Genomic DNA, 17,064 nt, shown 5'->3' with positions numbered 1-17,064 from the left:
TCAGAGCTATCAAGATGATTAGGAAATCGAAACATCGCTCGGCCAACATCTTGAGCGAATCGAGATCTTCTCTTGATCTGCTGCGGAGTCCTTCAGTCACTCACCCATTGGCTCTAGAGATGAAGGAATGCATTCGACAAATCAGAGAAGAGGGCAGAAGCGTGCGGTTCTTCTTTTTTTTTCGGTTAAGGGCCCACGTAGGTACACCGGGCAATGAGAGAGCGGACGAGCTCGCGAAAAAAAGCGGCCCTCACGAAGAAAATGGCTCCCGACTACGATAAAGTCCCAATATCGTATGTCAGGAGGCGGATACGCGAAATTACAGTTGAAGTGTGGCAGGCACGCTACAGCTCTTCAGAAACCGGCTCAGTGACAATGAAGTTCTTACCCGACGTCAAAATAGCAAATAAAATGGTAAAAACGTCGGTACTAACACCCACCGACACCCAGTTACTGACCGGCCATGGGGAGTTCACGGCGTACCTCCATCGATTCAAATTAAAAGATAATTCTTCGTGTATTTGTGTTCCCGAATGCGATGAAACCTTGTCCTAGAATGTGCAAGATTCGGCAGAGATAGACTTGAATTCGAAAATCGAACAAATATTACCCTAACCCAGTCTGTACTCCACGTCATCATGGAGAAGGAGGATCTCAGAACACCCTTCATCGCATTCGCAAGAAAAGCCGTACAAGTGGTCGCTAAAAGAAATAGTTCAATTGCTCAACCATCTGCTTTAAATATAAACCCATTGTCCCAGCACCATCCCAACGCACCAACTAGCACCGCACACACATTAACGAACACCGGCAGAATACATCAACCGAACACCACCCAGACAACACACACCACACAGCAGTCCCAAACGACGCAAACTCCAACGCAGACCATCCTGAGGCGGGGGCTACGAACTCTCTCCACCACCATGCGGGGACTACTCATGAATAAACACCATCCTACCGCGCCCCTTCAAGCCACCCACTACGCCACATTTGCAGAAGCAGTGCAAGACGTAGGAGAATGTGGCGTTCCAGGGATTGTAGTAAAAGTCGTGGCTCTCTTCATGAGCGACGACACAGAAAGGCTGGACATCAGTTTCTGTCAGTTTAGATGATAAAAAAGCGTGGAGTTAATACCTGTTGACTTCCAAGCAGGATACATTTATTGAAATAATTGTATTTAATTAACATGACGTTGTATTTTTTAAATGTTAAAAAAGAGTAACTACTGAGTTTCTTGCCGGTTCTTCTCGGTAGAATCTACTTTCCGAACCGGTGGTAGCTTCACTTAATTGTAAAATGACGATTCAAAAGTGCTTATAAAAGCCTACTTGAATAAAGTTTATTTTGATTTTGATTTTTGATTTTGATTTTGTCGCCACGAAAGCTCGAACCGCGTGACGGTGTCACCTGGACTGGCAATGCTGATCAAAGGGAGCACTTCAAAAGTGAGCATTAAGCGCACCACCATCGAAGCGCTTACCATGCAGATGCCGGGAGACCTGACCTGCCGACTGGTGCGACTACAAAAGAAAGTGGTCGCACTTATCGAATGGGGAGGGGAAACCTCATTTGCATCGGCATGTTCACAGCTCTCGAAACTCAGTGGACAGGTCCGGGACGGCACGCAACGACGGATAAGCGTGGACGCCATGAGAGTTGGCTCTCAAACAGGTGACGTAGCAGTCCGCTTCGGTTGCCTGATAGCCTCTAAGACACATGAGGTTGTCATATACGAAGAGAGGGGGAAGACCTAGGGTTTTTAAAACCTGAAGCCACACCATCTCTCCCAGATTACATTCTCCCAGTAGATTACAGAAACAACCAAAATGAAAAGAATTATATATAGATTTCATGTCTGAGTACGAGCAATGAGGTCATATGTCAGTTGTTCCAAATTACCCTGTTTTAGATACAAATAATTTATATTTTCTACCACAACACGGAGTGTTACGCGAAAACAGCGCGACAACAAAATTGAGAGCTGTATTCAATGCAAGTGCACCATCAACAGGTGTATCGTTGAATGATCTTCAGATGGTTGGTCCCACTATACAAAACGATTTATTCTCTATTCTTATTAGGTTTCGGCATTACGCTTATGTCATGACTGCGGACATTGAAAAAATGTACCGTCAAGTACTAATTCATCATCGGAGACATTTACAAAATATAATTTGGAAAGATGACCCTAGTAAAGAACTAAGCATATTTCAACTCAATACCGTTACTTATGGGACTGCATCTGCGCCATTTCTTGCCGTTAGATTGAAAAAACTTGCACTTGAATGTGAGGATAATCTTATTTCCGAGATAATTAATAATGACTTTTATGTAGATGACCTAGTTACAGGTACCCAGTCAATAGATAATTTAATTAAGATCAGGGATAGCATCTGTGAAGTTTTATCAAAAGGTTGTTTCAATTTACGTAAAATTAAATCAAATATACCAGATCTACGCGATATAAGCTCAAATTCAAATACGCATGTTAATTAAGGCCGACAAAATTCTAATAATACGCTAGGGCTAGGTTGGATATCATCCTCAGATAAATTGTGTTTTTCTCATAATATTTTATCAGGAGGTCACGAAGCGATCAGTTTTGTCCACAATTGGACAAATATTTGATCCTCTCGTCTTCTTACAGTTTTTGTCATCAAGGCTAAAATACTTCTCCAAAATCTTTGGCTTTTGAAGATTTCTTGGGATGAGCCTTTGCCTTTAGATGTTGCACAAAAATGGAATAAATTTAAATCAGATCTCCATTTCTTAAACGACTTACATTTACCTCGTTGCGTTGTTTGTCCTGATTTGGCGCTTATTGAATTACATACATTTTGTGATGCATCGCAGGAAGTTTACGGAGCATGTACATTCGTAAGAAGTATTTCAGTCGATGGCAAGATCATGACACGGTTACTATGCGCAAAAAGTAAAGTCGCACCGTTAAAACCAACTACAATTCCTCGTCTGGAATTATGTGGCGCGATTGTAGCAGCACGTTTAACACAAAAAGTATTAAAAGCATTTAGGTTACCTGTGCAAAGATGCATTCTTTGGAGTGATTCATCTGTCGTTCTAGGTTGGCTGAAAACACCTCCATCTAAATTAAAGTTATTTGTTGAGAATCGTGTTGCTGAAATACAAGAACTTACTTACACTTTTGAATGGCGTTATGTTCCAACTTATGACAACCCTGCTGACCTGCTAACAAAGGGTATAAACTTGGCATCAATAAATACCTTGGATTTGTGGTGGTCAGGTCCAACATTTTTGCACGAGTTGGAATGTAAATGGCCTAAAAATAACATAAATTACAAAGATGGCTTACCTGAAATTGTAGCTCATGTTGCATCAACAATTACAATCAAGAATAATCGGCTTATTGATTTTCATAGATTTTCAACATTAACTAAAATTAAACGTACAATGGCTTTTGCATTAAGATTTGTTTACAATTGTAAAATTCATGATTGCAACCAGAAATTATCTGGACCATTGAATACACAGGAATTAGATAACGCATTTAATTTACTATTAAAACAATCACAAATTGAATCGTTTCCCGAATACAAACTTTTGTACAATAAATTTTTGTACAAAAAATTGATTGACTGTAATATTGTTTGTTTCCCAATAAACAAATAAATAAATAAACAAGCTTTACCTAATAAAAATAATCTTATTTCCCTGTCACCGTTTCTTGATGAAACAGGTCTACTAAGGGTAGGTGGCAGATTAAAAAATTCAAGATTTGACTATAATAAAAAACATCCAGTATTCATTTCATGCAAACATCCTTTGACAAAACAAATTTTTACTTATGAACATTTAAGATTGTTTCACGCAGCACCACAACTTCTTTTATCATCTTTAAGGCAACAATTTTGGCCTATAGGTGGTCGCAATATGGCTTAACAGATCGCACACAAATGCTACAAGTGTTTCAGAATGAAAGCTCAAACGATTAACCCTATCATGGGTCAGTTGCCGGAGCAGCGACTCGACCCAGGTTACCCGTTTCAAACAACAGGCGTAGATTACTGCGGTCTTTTACAAGCTGCCGATAGGAAAGGACGTGGATCTAAAACTATCAAGGTGTATATTGCTGTCTTTGTCTGTTTCACTAAAAGCATTACATTTAGAATTGGTTACCGATTTAACAAAGGAAACGTATATTGCTTCGTTACGTAGGTTCATTGCTCGGCGATCCAAGCCCATTATATTTTCTGATAAAGCCCATCCATTATATTTTCTGATAATGGTACACAATTTGTTGGGGCTAAAAATGAAATTCAGAATTTCTTAAAACAAGTATCTCTAAATTTAGCTCAGTATATGGCAAATGAAGGCATAGACTTTTAAGTTCATACCCGCCTATGCTCCTCATTTTGGAGGCATATGGGAGGCGGGCGTTAAATCTGTTAAATACCATCTATTAAGGGTATTAGGAAACGCTCGTTTAACATTTGAAGAATTATATACAGTTTTAGTTCAAATAGAATCAATATTGAATTCTCGTCCTCTATCACCAATTTCCTCAAATCCTAACGACCTTACTCCTCTCACTCCTGGTCATTTTCCAGTTGGACTTCCTTTAACAGCGCTGCCTACATCTAGCCTAATCAACGTAAATCTCAATAGACTACAACGTTGGGAACTAGTAGAACAGCTACGTCAGAATTTTTGGATACGCTGGCAGAAGGAGTACGTGTCTGAACTTCAACAAAGGACCAAGTGGAAGACTTCTAAGGGCGATCTGAAGGAAGGGACAATGGTCGTGATCAAGGATGATGTACTGCCTCCGTTGAAGTGGAGCCTTGGACGAGTTCGTCGAGTGCTCCCAGGTCCTGACGGAGTTAATCGTGTTGCAGACATAGAAACCACTAAAGGCCTAAAAAGACGAGCATTCAATATAATTTGTCCACTACCAATCAATGAGGCTGTTGAAACCCAAGATTTCAACGTCGGGGGGGCATGTTAAGGATCAGCGCGGGACGGGGGAGATGAGCGCCCCACCGCGGTCGACAGACGAGCTAGCTCAGTAGCATTACCGGAGTCACCGTGTGTAGTATACATACATCATTTTTGTAAACTCACAGTTGTGCCAATAAACAGTTATACAGTCCATTGTTGTTCATCATTTGGCCAAGCAGAAACAACCGGGCTGCCGTCCTCCTCTCGGCCGTATGAAACGGATGTATGCGACCCCCATCGCACACACCCACGGTTGGAGGGAATACCCTATTTATTCCGCCCCGGGCAATGGGGGCTTGGAGGCCGGGAGGACGACCCGTGGGTCGTCTCTGCCGGGCAGGATCGGCCCTCTCCCGAGCCCGCTCCGCAATCTCCTTCTGGACCATGACGGTCTCACAGAAGGAGACTACGGCCTTCCACGCCGATTTAGAATAAGAATAGAATAGAATAATTCTTTATTTACAACAACACACTCTACATAATTTCTATACTTAGACAATACAGCTGAAGAAGTACATATTATTGAGAAAAAAAAAAACAAAAGATAATTAATTATTTGCACAGCGGTGTGTTGCTATAAAAGGAAGATCGCTCAGCATGTGCTGACAATCTGGAATAGTAATACCCCAGGAGTCAGCGCTGATTTTCAGCGATCACCTTTAGACAGTTACACCTTTATTTCCTGCGTAGCATCGCCGACACGACTGCCCGCAGAGAGATGTCGCCCGATTTCCAGGACCAAGACCTGCCTCTCCGCGGTCCCCGCAGGACACGCCTCCAGCGTATGCTGGGCAGTATGTTGGTTCGCCCCGCAGTGGTCACAAACCGCCGTCACTTCGCGTCCGATCTCACACAAGTAGTCTCCAAAGTAACCGTGACCGTCACCTGCGTAAGTCGGAAGGTGAATCGTCGCTTCCTACGCATCCAGGCCTCAAAGGCCGGCAGGATCGTACTCACGACGCGTTTATGCGCGTACCGATCTGCAAGAAGACGGGCGCATCACGTCGTGAGTGCCCTTCGCTGCTCCTGCCGCCTGAGCGCTCCGAAGGCACTGGCATGGTAAGACGCACTTCCGCCACTTTGACGAAGGGCGCGAATTCGGTCATAGACCCTCGCGTCCCTCACCGCCAGGATGTCCAGAGGCGGGAAGCACGCCAGAAGAGTCGCCGCCTCGAAGGATATTGTGCGATATCCCGGCACCATGCGGATGGCCACTCTTCGCTGCAGACTCAGGATCTTAGTCTTGCAGTGGCAGGCGCATGTCAGTCGATGTGACCAAACGGGCGCACCGTAGAGGGCCATCGATTACACGACACCAGCATAAAGGCGACGAACCTCCTCCCTCGGCCCCTCGAGATTAGGAAGCAGTCTGTGCATCGCACCCACTGCCTTCTCGATCCGGGGGGCCAGGAGCTTGAAGTGCTCTTCAAAGCTCCAGCGACCGTCCAGGACGAGGCCCAGGTATTTCATGTACCTGGCCACCTGAACGTTTGAGTCACCTACGCGAATGATCTGCGAACGGGGCGGTTCCCGACCCACCGGCCACTCGTGGAACTATAGCGCCTCGGTCTTATGCGGCGCTATCCGAAGGCCCAATTGGCAGACTTTTGTGACGACGATTTCGACTCCGAGCTCGGCAAGCCGTTTGGTCATCTCGAAACTCAACCCGCATGCCAGCACCAGCGTGTCGTCCGCGTAGCAGATGACGCTGACGCCAGCGGGGAGTTCGACACGCAGAACTGCGTCTTACGCGAGATTCCACAGGAGCGGTCCTAGGACCGATCCCTGTGGAACCCAGCAGTACACTTCCCTCCGGGTCCTCGCACTGTCCTGGCTCACGTACACAATGTACCTGTCGCGCAAGTAGCTCCCGACGATCGTCTGCAGGTAGGGAGGCACGCGGTGATACACCAGGGCCTCCCTGATGGCGTCCCAGGGCAAGGTATTAAAGGCATTGACGATATCCAAGCTTATCGCCAACGCCACGCCACCCCGCGCCACCGCCTGCACCGACAGACGGTGCAGGCGGTGGCGGATCGGACGCGCATGATCGCGTCAACGGTCGAACGGCCCTGACGGAAGCCGAATTGGCTTTCGGATAGGTCGGGACCGACGCTCGACAGATGTCCGCTGAGACGAGAAGCGACAATCCGCTCGAAGAGCTTGCCAGCCTCGTCTAGCAGGCATATGGGACGGTACGCAGAGGGAGAGTCCGCGTCTCTGCCGTCTTTCTTCAAGAGGACCAAACTTGCCTCCTTCCAGGCCGTGGGGAACGTGGCAATACGGAGGCAGCTGTCGAAAAGCCACCTCAGCCTGTTCCCCAGGTAAGCCGAAGCCAATACCCATGCCCGACCCGGAATCCCGTCGGGACCGGGCGCTGTACTCCGGGCACTCAGTCGACCAAGTGCTCGGTTAAAATCCTGCTCTGTAACCCTCAACTCGTCAGTCCAAGCGACCGGCGGTAGCGAGGCATACAGGGGACTTGACCGGATCACCGGGAAGAGCGAATCTATCACTCTCTTCAGTAGATCCGGATCTAGGGTCTCCGTCAACGGGGACATCCATGGGCGCAACTTTTCCAGCACCATACGTTAGGGGCGCCCCCACGGATCCCTGTTGAGTCCCTCGAGGAGCTCGTTCCAGGACCGAGCGCTGGCGTCCGAGATTGCATCTCGCAACGCCTGCTTGAAACGCCCTCTAGGCTTCGTCTTTCTCCTCTAGATTTGCTCGCCTTCTCCTCCGGGTTCTGCTGGACTACCGGTGGGCGCGCAAGCATGCGGTTCGCAGCTGCGCGATCTCCATCGACCATCAGTGCATCGCCCGGCGCTTGAAGCGGCCTGCCCGGGGCATCGATACGTCGCAGATCAACGTCATCGTGCCCCTGAACCAGAACAACTCACCCTCGGGATCGGGCAAAACCTCCTCAGCGTTTTGTGGCCAAGCCGCGACGATGGCGGTAGCTTCGAGATAATCTCGATTCAGCCGCTTGAGGGCCCATCGTCGCGACAGGGTGTCCCCCTGATGACGGCTGGAGCGGTCGGGACGGCGGATAGCCACATCGAAAACGATGTGGCGGTGATCAGATAGCGTGACCACCTCCTCAGCGACACGCCATCCCGAAAGCATACGAATAGCAGGAGGAGTCGCCATGTAAGGTCCACGACCGACTCACCCTGCCACCGCACGCATGTGCTCTCCGACCCAACGTTTACGAGTCGGAGATCCAAACCAGCCGCCCAGTCGAGAAGCGTCACTCCCCTCGGATCGTCTCTAGAGTTACCCCAAACCCTGGCGTGGGCATTGAAGTCCTCTAGGACGATCAGCGGACGGGGTAGGCATCTGCGAACGCAGTCCGCCAGCCCGTCCAGGTACAACTCGTAGTCGGTGAGAGACCTGTTGGGAGAGACGTAAACCCCTGCCCCGCTTCGAGCAGGGAACAGAGTGGGACCCCCCACCGCCCGCCCAATGGACGGCCAAGGTGCCGGTGGCATCCCCAAACCAGCGAGGATGGTCGGAGACACGATAGGGCTCCGTCACGACCGCGAGGCCTATGGACCACTTCGCAATGGTCTGCATTAAAAGTTGCTGAGCATTGCGGCAGTGATTCAGGTTCACCTACAGTACCCCTACTCCCGCGAATTGCCTCCTGCGGGGCAGAGCCCGGTGTTGAGGCAGGAGCCTCGGCGGTCGTACAAGCCGGGGTGGAAGGGGTGGGCTTTTTACCCTTCTTTCTTCCACCCCCCGTCTGACAGCATGCCTTTGCGCCCAGGCGATGGGCCGATGGGCGATCCATATCTGAGCACAAGGGGCACCGAAGCGACTTGGCCGTGCATTGGCTCGCCCTGTAGCCGCGCTCTCCACAGGCGAAGCACCGATCGCTTCGGTCTGCCCCATTCGGGCACATCCGTTCGACGTGGCCCTTCTCGAGGCACCGGAAGCAATATAGCGGCCTTGCTTCCAGTACTTCGACCCTGACGGAGCTCCATCCCACGCGGATGCGTGAGGTCACTGCCAGCTTGCGCACGGCGGCTAGAGGGCACCTCACGTGGGCGGCGCCGAGCAACGTAGGTGTCCGACGGATATCGCCAACAGTGACGTCATCCGCCGAACACTCACCCTCCTCTGCGACAGCCGACGCCACCTCTTCCGGCGTCGTGGCGTCGTCCAGGTCGAGCACCCGTAACTCGCCCATTTTTATTGGGCGAGCTACCCTCACGTTGAGGTCTTTGAGGACCTTCCGCATCTGCGTCGCGAGACGGTCGGCTTTCTCACCACTGTCCGGGCCGCTGAATTTCAACAGTACCCCGCCAGTGATGTCCTTTTTGAACTCGACCGTCTCGATACCGAGGTCACGGAACTGAATATGCGTACGATCACGCATGACCTCAGTATAGGTCGTCGTCGCGCCTTCGACGACCGTTATAGCGATTGCCACAGTCGTCGGCACCTTTTGAAGCCTCCTCTTAGGCACCTTCTTGGCCACAGGCTGGGAAGGCGCCTTCGGCCGCGATCCAGGTTGCGCTTTCCTGGCCGCCACCGTCGCCCAATTGGCGGCTGAAACCGTCGGGTGAAAGGAGGAGGGAGAGGGGCTGAAACCGGTGGTAAATCGGTGACCGGCGGAAGAGCCGGTCTCGCCCTTCCCTTCCTTCCCCTGTTTTTCCGTTTCTTGGACGGAGGAGGCTCTGCCGAGGGGGCCTCCAATGGCTTTATCGGCGCAGTTCTCCCTGCCAACGCGGGCCTTTACGCCCTATCGGGAAAGAACTCCGCCCTGAAGGCGGCCAGTTTATCTTCCATGAATAGAATAGAATAGAATAAAGTTTATTCGGGAACACACACTTTTACAAATTGAAGAAATAGAAAAGATAAAAAAAAAATAGTAACAAATTTTAATAGGAAAAACAAGAAATTAAATAAAAATATACCTACAACAATAAAGAGAAAAGGAAAAAAAACATGACTATATAAAAAAAAATAATAACAAAAAAAAAATAACGAGAATTAATGCTTATCTATCTTTAATGGTGCAATGTCCCCGAAAAGGAATGTCCCTCAGTTATTGTTGGAGTTTTGCTCCAGAACTGGTTTTCAGTGACATCCACTTCTTTTTTTTTCCTACGTTCGTAGGTAGCAACTTGCTTTTAGTACAAAAACTATATGAAAAAAGTAAGGAAAAAAAGTCTTCAAAAGTACATAGAATATTTTTATATTTAAAATAATTATAAAACTATACAAAACCTGATACATACACTTATAAAATACAGATATGAAAAAAAAAAAATTTATATATACGCATAGATTTTAATATTTTCTTTAGGCGCAATAAATATGCGCATAAAATCATGTTAGCGTCTTCCCAGAACCCGGTGGGACGAGTTGCGGGGCGAGAGGGGTGGTCCGTCGGGCGCTCACGCCTCACAAAATTCGCGCCTCGTCGCAACGCACGACCGTTAATTTGTGTATTTAGAATCACATTATTGTTTTCGTTTAATTATCAAACCCCATCAATAGAAAAAAAAAAAAAAAATTCGGGTAGGTGTCAAAAAAAGACAACACGTTTTTATTTGAGCTCTTATAAATTTTAATAATATAAATTGAATGAATAATAATTCACGAGTAGAAATGTGCTAAGTTTGTTTCCTACCTGCCAGCTAATCTCCATAGCACTGATATAGCCACTAAAACCGAGAACATTGAGCATATATTTATAAATTAGTAACTGCATTATGGAGTCCATCAAACACTCAATTCAGGACCTGACCGAACACTTAATACACGAATGGCTGAATTTCAAAAATCATCAAACTCCAACATTGCAGCCCAATTTAACGCCTTCAGAGTCTTTGTTCTGTCTGCATTGGAAGGTCTTCAGATGCAAGTGGAACTCCTATCGAAGCAATACAACCAGCTGGAGATGCGAAGCAGAAGGAAGATGCTTCTCTTGCATGGAGTTTCCGAAGATAAAAAAGAGAATTTGCCATTGGTAGTATCAAATGTTGTGTCAGGCCATCTTAAAGTACCAGAATTCACGATAGACAAGCTCAGTCGGTGTCAGCGATTAGGTCACTCTTCCAGAGATAAGCCTCAACCTATTCTTATAAAATTCCGTGACGTAATGCTTCGAAATAAAATCTGGTACTCGAAAACGTCTCTTAAAAATACTGGTGTGACTCTGTCGGAGTTCCTTACTAAGGAGAGGCATGATCTGTTTATGGCAGCAAGACAGAAGTACGGAGTTTCTAAATGCTGGACGAAGGATGGTGTTATTATCGTTACCGGGTCAGACGGTAAACGACACCGGATTGTCACAACAGCAGAGCTCAACGCAATCAATCGCACACCGAATGACATTCCCTTGGCAACTAACTCTGCTGCTGTAGCTGCTGCTGGAACCAGCTCCACCGATTCAAATCCAAAATCTGCCAATTCAACTCTGGCCATACGAAGCAAGAGAACCATTAAAAAGTAAGCTATAGTATTGATAGACCGCGTTTTCGTCCTCGATCCTTCAATTTGTTTTTACTATTCATTAGCATAAGTTGTTTAAACTTAGTTATTCTATTTTAGTTTCATTACTTTGATCCGATCCGGATTCCGTTTAGTATTAACTTGTATTTGTAAACATGTCGGTATAATTTTATAACTGAAGGTATAATGTTAATGTCATCAATCTGACGTTTGATTTGCGTTTAGTAATTGGTTTTGGACTATTGCAGTTTGTCATTTAGCATTGCATTATTTAACATTCTTTTTTTTTTTAATAATATCTACTTAGCATTATTTTATTAAGTATTGTTTTTTTATTATTATTTTTTTATAACATTTTTCTTTTTATAACATTTACTATTAGGATTTAAATTGTGCTTTGTGTTTTATTGGTTACGTTGTGTTGCCTTTACAAAATTATTGATTATGTTACTTAAATTATTATTACTTCTCTATTTCTTAATTTCATATCCGATGTGATGTGATAATGTTCATAATAATATTAGGTATATTTGTTTTACTTTTTCTTTTTTTTTTTTTTTGTAATTTCGTACTCACAAATTGCTGGCGGGATGCAGAAGTAGCTTATCGAGAACTTAATATTAGTAGTTTGATTTATTTGGTATTTTAGTATTATTATAATTATTTTTTCAATTATATCTATTATTTTAATTAATACATACATATTTATATACATCAATTATTTATTTATATGAATAGTATGATTTCAAACCTTTACAGCGTAAGCGATTTGAATGATAATAGTACCTACTATAGCGACGCAGTATTATCAAGTGATGATAGTTTTCATAGTGCTTCTCTTCCTCTAAATTATCTTTTAGAATCAAATCTCTACGGTTTTTCTAGAAACTTTAATGTAGTGCATATAAATGCGCAGAGTATTCCTTCACATTACTCTGATTTCCTGTCTTCCTTCGAAAGTCAAAATATTCATGCCATTCTTGTATCCGAATCTTTTTTGAAACCAAGCTTACCCTCAACTTCTTACTGTTTGCCTGGCTACCACCTGATCCGGAATGACCGCATAGGTAAAGATGGCGGTGGTGTAGCTACATATCTCCGCAGCCACATCCCTTTTACAATTTTAAGTAAATCTCCTTCACAATACTCTGAGTCATCGGAAAATATATTTATTGATGTCTTATTCGGACATATCAAACTACTACTGGGCGTATTTTACAGTCCGTCACTCAATATTCATTATTTTAATGATTTTGAAAATTTATTAGAGCAATTTAGTACATCCGTTGATCACACGATAATTATGGGCGACTTCAACACCTGCCTACTTAAGGATGACCAACGTGCCCGACGCTTAAAGTATATAGTTGATAGCTGCAACCTTAATGTACTCCCAACGAATGCAACTCATTTCTTTCCGAATTGTTCTCCCTCGCTGTTGGACTTAATGATTGTTTCCTCTCTTAATCATGTTGACACTCATGGTCAGTTCCCCGCTGAAGCTTTTTCTTACCATTGTAACGTAATTGTGGCGCACGTTACATGTTTCATCCATTTTTAAATAATTTCAACATAAAATACTAAATTTCTAACATACGTTATCGGATGTCATCTGTCATTTGACTTTGACAATCATTTCTAAGGCTATGTTTATGCATAATTTCAAAATACCGCTAAATTTGACATTTAAAATAAAAATGCACTTTTTATGCATTATGCGTTCCTGACCTAATTGTGATTTATTATCTTTATATTATCTTTGAGATGATCTTTGACATTTGTCTAAGACTCACTTTCCTTCCGCCTTTTAAGTCGAAATGTGACGCTAAATTATTTTCAAAGTTTTTGTAAGTTTTATTTGGTTTAAACTATTGAATATTGTTGAAAATTGAAGTTTTAAGGCACGATATGTCTTAATTTAAACGATTGGAAGTGAATCCATGTCGGATTACAAAAATAAATTTGGATATTTGTCGCCTCGTGGTAAGTCGAAAAACTTTCTTCGAATTTTGAATTTATTCCAATTGTTCGGTTTCGTAACAACGATTGTGGTTCTTTATAGGGAATTTTTAGAATATTTCCCATGATGCATTTTGTTATTTTTGGAAAATAACCGGGATTGACCGGGTAAGTTGGTTGAATTATTAAAGTGAAACTATAGATTTTCGAAATTCGTGTTAGGTTCTAATTAGAATTGTTTCTCTTTTGCAGTTATTTTCAATGGATATTTTCAATAGTTTATTTTCAATTGGTATTTTTCTACCATTATTTTCTACAGTTATTTTCTACAACTGTATTATCGTGGATTATTCCTTGAATTATCTTCTTTGGCTGTATCTTCGAGTGGATTATTTTCAACGCTTTTGGAAGAACTTATGAACTTTATTTCTTTGGATATTTTGAAGATAAAATTTTAGAAACCGTAAAGGAAGTGAAAACGTTATAACATTTATTTAACTTCTGGATTTCGGTATGTAATTTTTACATATTTATTTTTACCGCAATTTTGGAACTTCGTGGGATTTAGTATACATTTTTATAATCCTATGAAAATTTGGCATTCAAACTTTTTTTTAAAAATTAATATTTATACATTGTTGTAACTTTATTTACACCTAATTCTAATAATTTTTATTTGAATATTTTTTTTTGGAGAAACTTTTAATAACATAACTTGGTCTATCTTTAAATTATTTTTGTTAACTTTGAAAAATTTACAATTTATAATATTTAATTAAATTTATTGTATTTTAAATGGATGTAAACATCCAGGCGCCCGATTTTGTTACTCTTTAAATTTAAGATTTTACAATTGTTAAAATTATTTTTTTTATATTCTATTCTTGTGAATAAATTAATTTATAACATAGATTTGCCTTTTCTGTAAATCTACTTGTAATGTTGAAGGGTTATTTAACTGACTTCCGGAGCACTTTCTGTCGAGGATTTGTTTAATTTAAAAACCTTGTCCAGCTCTACCGCATTTTTAGTTTACCTCGAAGAAAATTAACATTTTTTAAATTTAAATTTATTTTTAGCCAATTATATATTACAATTGGCCCCCCTTTAAAATTATACATTACAATTGGCGCCCTCAGCCAGGGACCTGAATTACAATTACTGCTCTTGTCTAGTATTGAATAAGTACTATGTATTTACATATGTATAATTTTTGTTAGAATCATTTTGTACTAAATACTAATGTTAAGTATTTATGTAATTTGAATGCCAAGTTTATAACTTTTTTATGTTTTGAAGTGAAGCTTTTCGTTCCATTATCGATTATATTCTAGGACATAACCATGACTGACAGAGATGAATTAACTCTTAAACCATCTATTGATGATAGTGGTGACAAAAATTTAACACCTAATATAATTAATACGGAACATTCTCAGATGTTAGAGACGAATATTTCTCAGGCGAAGCCTTCTGCTTCTAATGATTTAGTAGACTTGTCGGCAGACTTGCCACAATTTTTTAGTAACACTTTATCTATGAATAATAAACAACCTCAATACTATAAACGAGTAGATTTGTCTAAGTTTAAATATAAATTTAACGGTAAAATGTGCGTACGTGAATTTTTGTTAACATTTGAAGAATACTGTGTGAGTCGAGATATTAGTGATGACCAAATATTGCCATGCTTTACTGAAGTAGTAACTGACATTGCTCTCAAGTGGTTTAGATCTATTCGTGGTTCACTTAATTCTTGGAAACATCTTAAATTAGAATTACTAAAGCGTTTTGACAAACTAGATTTTGATTATCAACTTGAATATAATTTAAGAATTAGAAAACAAAAACAAACTGAAACTTTATCAGATTTTATTATTGAAATTGTAGATATGTCAAATAGACTAACTTATCCTTTATCTGAACATACTATATTGGAAATATTGAAACATAATATGCTGCCTAGCTACTCTATTCATTTGGTAGGTCGTTCAATAAATTCTATTGATGATTTAGTGAAACTTTCAAAACAGATTGATGAATTTCGAATATTAAATAATAAACATAGTTATAATAACTCAGATTTCAAGACTAAGCATGTTAATTCAGTTCAAACATTAACTTGTTTAAAATGTAAAGAAATTGGACATACTTATAAAAAGTGTAAAAAGATTCCAGGCACTTTATGTTTTAAATGTGGTAAATTAAATGTTATCACTAAATTTTGCAATAATTGTACTCTTTTAAAAAACGAGTAAGATTTTGTCAGGCTCAGGTTCTTAATAAAGAATCAGTTGATCTGACAAATACTAAAATTTCTAGACCCAATGCTTCTGAAATTCGTGAAGACTTCTCTAATTGGTGTAATTATTTAAAACTATTTTTCTCAATGAATAAATTTGCTCCCATTTTGTTTACTAAAAATAGTGGCACACGTCCATTTTTAAAATTTCAAGTTTGTGGTAAATCATTTACAGGTTTATTGGATAGTGGTGCTAATAAAAGCGTACTAGGTTGTAATAGTCACTTGCAATTTCTAAATTTAGGATTCAAACTTAAGACTAGTAGTTATAAAGCTTGTACTGCTGATGGTAGTTCACAAGACGTTTTAGGTACTATAGATATTCCAATTACTTGTGACAATGTAACTCGCATTGTAGAATTCATGGTAGTTCCCTCACTAAATCCAGAAATTATTCTAGGATTCGATTTTGGCTCGCATTTAATTTAGCTCATGAATTATTTAAAAACATAACTTTTGAAAATAAGAATTCAATAATTGTAAATTCTGTAACTTCTGTAGTTCAACTTTCTTCTTCTGAAAAAGAACAATTAAATAATATTATAAAACTTTTTGAAGAAATTTCTTATGAAAAGAAAGGGTTAGGTTTAACTCATTTAACTAAGCATAAAATTATAACTGTTGGTGAACCTATTAAACAACGTTATTGGCCTATTAGTCCTGCTAAACAAAAAGAACTTTATGATGAAGTTCAAGTTTTGCTTAGGGATGGTATTATTCAACCTTCTAAATCTCCTTGGTGTTCTCCAGTTTTAGCTGTCACAAAAAAAGATGGTGGTATAAGATTATGTTTAGATTCTAGAAAATTAAATTCTGTCACTATTAAAGATGCATATCCTTTACCTTACACGTCGCGGATTTTGGATAATTTGCGTGGTGCTAAGTATATCACAGCAATCGATTTGTCTAAAGCTTTTTTGCAAATTCCTTTAGAAGAAACTTCCAGAGAGAAGACTGCTTTCGTAATTCCTGGAAAGGGATTATTCGAATTCGTTCGTATGCCCTTCGGTTTAACAAATGCTCCCGCTGAACTACAAAGATTAGTAGACAAACTTTTTGGTGTAGAATTTGATTCTAATGTATTTGTATATTTAGATGATTTAATAGCAATCTCTAGTGATTTTCAAACTCATTTAACTCTTTTAAGTAAAATTTATCATAAATTAAAAAATGCTGGTTTAACTATTAATTTGAAAAAATGTGAATTTTGTAAAGAACGTCTATGTTATTTAGGCTACGTTGTCGATAGCAATGGTTTACATACAGATCCTTCTAAGTTGTCTGTAATAGAAAATTTTCCTCGTCCTACAACTGTAAAACAAGTACGTAGTTTTCTTGGTATGTGTTCATATTATCGT

Source organism: Vanessa cardui, chromosome W (assembly GCF_905220365.1).
Source record: "Vanessa cardui chromosome W, ilVanCard2.1, whole genome shotgun sequence".
Classification (NCBI taxonomy): Eukaryota; Metazoa; Arthropoda; class Insecta; order Lepidoptera; family Nymphalidae; genus Vanessa; species Vanessa cardui.
Note: the sequence above shows the minus strand (reverse complement) of the source record.